The sequence below is a fragment of the Mandrillus leucophaeus genome, unplaced genomic scaffold, assembly GCF_000951045.1.
Source record: "Mandrillus leucophaeus isolate KB7577 unplaced genomic scaffold, Mleu.le_1.0 Scaffold1125, whole genome shotgun sequence".
NCBI classification, from domain to species: Eukaryota; Metazoa; Chordata; class Mammalia; order Primates; family Cercopithecidae; genus Mandrillus; species Mandrillus leucophaeus.
The window spans coordinates 186,977-190,625 of record NW_012099488.1 but is presented as its reverse complement, the minus strand read 5'-3'; the positions used below and the strand labels follow the sequence as shown (position 1 = coordinate 190,625).

Here is a 3,649-nt window from a genome sequence, read left to right as displayed (position 1 = left end):
GAAAAGTGTATTAGTGGTGCCCACCTAATGGAGAAACATGTCTCAGAGCTCAGATACAGAAACCACATGCTTTCATGTAAGCACTAGAAATGAAGACATAATAGCAAGATATTTGTGTTTAATTTACATAAATATTTGCTTTTCAAAATAACTAAAATTATTTCAATTCCAAAAAGTGTAATTGTAATATAATTATAACTATCCAAAAAAGAGAAAATCAATCTCCTTCTCCATTTAAACTTATGTACAAGTAAGCAACCTATTTTAAATTATTCTGTATAGTCAACATGGATTTAGAGTAATGTCTCAAACTGTTACTGCCTTCGTGCTTTTTACTGTCAATATATGATGTTTCTTTGGCTTGATTTCTAATTTACAATTTCACATTATCTAAATCTGTATAATATATTCTGGTAGAAACTCTCCAGTATTTTCTAAGGTATATGTATGGAACAGAAGTTCTTCCACATTTATTACATCCATAGGGTTTCTCCCCAACAGAAAGTCTGAGGAACTCCTGGAGAGTTTCCCTTCAGTATAAATTTTCCAGTGTACAATACAATCTGTGGTATAAGTAAGGTATTGCACCTTTCTTTATATTTGTAATGTTTTTGTTCAGTAAAATAATCTTGTGTATTTTAAGGGTTGTATTTTGTGAAAGACCCTTCAACAGTCATTACATTTATACCAATTTTATTTAGTATGAAATCACTGATGTAAATTGTGATATCAACATTTGTTAATGGTTTTACCACATTCTTTACTTTGGTAAAATTTCTCTCCAGAATGAATTCACTTATAGTAAAATTTGAGCGCAAGATAAAACCTTTGCCACATTCCCTTACAATTGTAGGGGTTCTCTATCATGTGAATTATCTTATATTCAGAAAGGATTGAGCATTGATCAAAGACTTAACACACTCTTCACATTTCTTGAGTTTCTCTCCAGTATGAATTCTCTTACGTTTAGTAAGGTTTGAGAACCAGTTAAAGGCTTTGCCACATTTTTCACATTTGTAATGTTGCTCTCCAGTATGAATTCTCTTGCGTCCAATAAGATGTGAGCTCTGGTTAAAGGTTTTGCCAATTCTTCACATTTGTAGCATTTCTCTGCAGTATGAATTATCTTATTTTTAGTCAGGATTGAGCCATGCATAAAAGCTTTTCTACATTCTTCACCATTGTAGGGTTTTTCTCTAGTATGAATTCTCTTAGGTTGAGAAAAGTATGAGAACCAGTTAAAAGTTTTGCCACATTCTTCACATGTGTAGGGTTTCATTTCAGTATGAATTCTCTGATGTCCAATAAGATGTGAGCTCTGGTTAAAGGTTTTTCCACATTCTTCACATTTGTAGCATTTCTCTCCATTATGAATTCTCTTATTTTTAGTAGGGATTCAGCTATGTGTAAAAGCTTTTCCACATTTTTCACAATTGTAGGGTTTCCTTCTAGTATGAATTATCTTGTGTCCAATAAGATGTGAGCTCTGGTTAAAGGTTTTGCCATATTTTTCACATTTGTAGCATTTCTCTCCAGTATGAATTCTCTTATTTTTAGTCAGGATTGAGCCATGCATAAAAGTTTTTCCACATTTTTTACAATTGTAGCATTTCTCTCCAGTATGAGTTCTCTTATGTTGAGAAAAGTATAAGAACCAGTTACCAGTTTTGCCACATTCTTCACATGTGTAGGATTTCCTTCCAGTATGAGTTATCTTATGTCCAGTGAGATGTGAGCCCTGGTTGAAGGCTTTGCCACGTTCTTTACATTTGTAAGATTTCTCTGCAGTATGAATTCTCTTATGTCCAATAAGGTGTGAGCACTGGTTCAAGGCTTTGCCAAATTCTTGACATTTGTAGGGTTTCTCTACAATTTGAATTCTCTTATTTTGAGTAAGGTTTGAGAACCCATTACCGGCTTTGCCACAATCCTTTTGTATGGTTTCTTTCCCGTATATATTCTTTTATGTTGAGTAAGGATTAAGCACCAGTTAAAAGCATTGCCACATTCATCACATTGAAATATTTTGGTAAGCATAGTTGATAAACATTGGCTAAGTCCATTATAACTTTTTTGTGTGTGTCCCTTACACTCACCCACATTTTTCTAGTCTTAAGTTTAAATTTTCAGTGCCACAGCCTTCATATCTTCTCAGTATCACTTTTTGGAATAAATGGTTTATGCTTTGCTCAGGCAAAAGATCTGGAGTAAAATGAGAGGACACAGCTAAAAAAAAATAAATTATACCCCTTATTAGGCTCAGGTGAGTATACTTTATGAATACAAAGTATAAAATTATACCAAGCACAATAAGATGATATAATACCACGAGCCCAAATTCCTTAATAGACATGTAAACTTAACAAAATATGCTGACCACAATGCTTTTGTAGGAGCTCTAAAAAGCAGTTAAGAGATTTCAGTGCCACAATGAAAACAATGTCAACAGCCACACAGAAGAAAAAGGATCATTTACCCACAGTTACATTTACCCACCATAGCCATACCTCCTCCCTAATACAAAATAATTCCTTTCAGTGTAAACTGTCAACTCCTGGCTTTTCTCTCACAAGAGAAAAAAAATAGTGGCACATGTGTTCATAATTCTGGCTTTGAGGGATCTTTCCAAAGACTGGTTTCTGTCTACTGTGACACAGAGTGCTGAGAGAAATGGTGCTACACTTTGAACGACAGGTTAGAGTCTGTGAGAGAAAAGGTAAATGATTGTTATAGCAGCAGAGAGATTGCAGGACCACAGAGAAACAGCAGGTGTACCAACTTATTACAAGTTGTTAAGCAGAAACATGGGCAAAACCACATAACTAAATAAAGAGAACACAAATCTAGGGAAGAGACATCTTAACAGGTTTGAGAAATTCTCAATATCTAGCCTGATAAATTGGTGTCAGACACTGCAGGGAAGAAAGACACTTCATACAGACTGTGGCAGGTTACTTCTTTTTAATGCCCATATCTCAATCAAATGTTACAAAATATACAAATATCAGACTAACATGGCCCAGTCAAAGAAACAAGTATGCAGAAATCAACCCTAAAGAAATGACGACGTATAAATTGTCTTTAAAAATAAAAATCATCGGTTTTGCAGATGCTGCCGCCAAGGAAAGTCCTGTACTACTAGCCATGGTCAACCCTACCGTGTTCTTCGACATTGCTGTCGACGGCGAGCCCTTGGGCCGCATCTCCTTTGAGCTGTTTGCAGACAAGGTTCCAAAGACAGCAGAAAATTTTCGTGCTCTGAGCACTGGAGAGAAAGGATTTGGTTATAAGGGTTCCTGCTTTCACAGAATTATTCCAGGGCTTATGTGTCAGGGTGGTGACTTCACACGCCATAATGGCACTGGTGGCAAGTCCATCTATGGGGAGAAATTTGAAGATGAGAACTTCATCCTAAAGCATACAGGTCCTGGCATCTTGTCCATGGCAAATGCTGGATCCAACACAAATGGTTCCCAGTTTTTCATCTTCACTGCCAAGACTGAGTGGTTGGATGGCAAGCATGTGGTCTTTGGCAAAGTGAAAGAAGGCATGAATATTGTGGAGGCCATGGAGCGCTTTGGGTCCAGGAATGGCAAGGCCAGCAAGAAGATCACCATTGCTGACTGTGGACAACTCGAATAAGTTTGAC

General features: G+C 36.3%; 1 pseudogene across 1 annotated transcript in view; it reads left to right on the top strand.

Moving 5' to 3' along the window:
- The first annotated feature begins 3,105 nt into the window (after positions 1–3,105).
- The window catches only part of LOC105550309, an 11,083-nt pseudogene continuing 10,539 nt past the window's right edge, over positions 3,106–3,649 (top strand). Inside the window, exon 1 of the transcript XR_001007686.1 lies at positions 3,106–3,642. The product of XR_001007686.1 is annotated as a peptidyl-prolyl cis-trans isomerase A pseudogene (transcript). The remainder of the gene's footprint in view (positions 3,643–3,649) is intronic.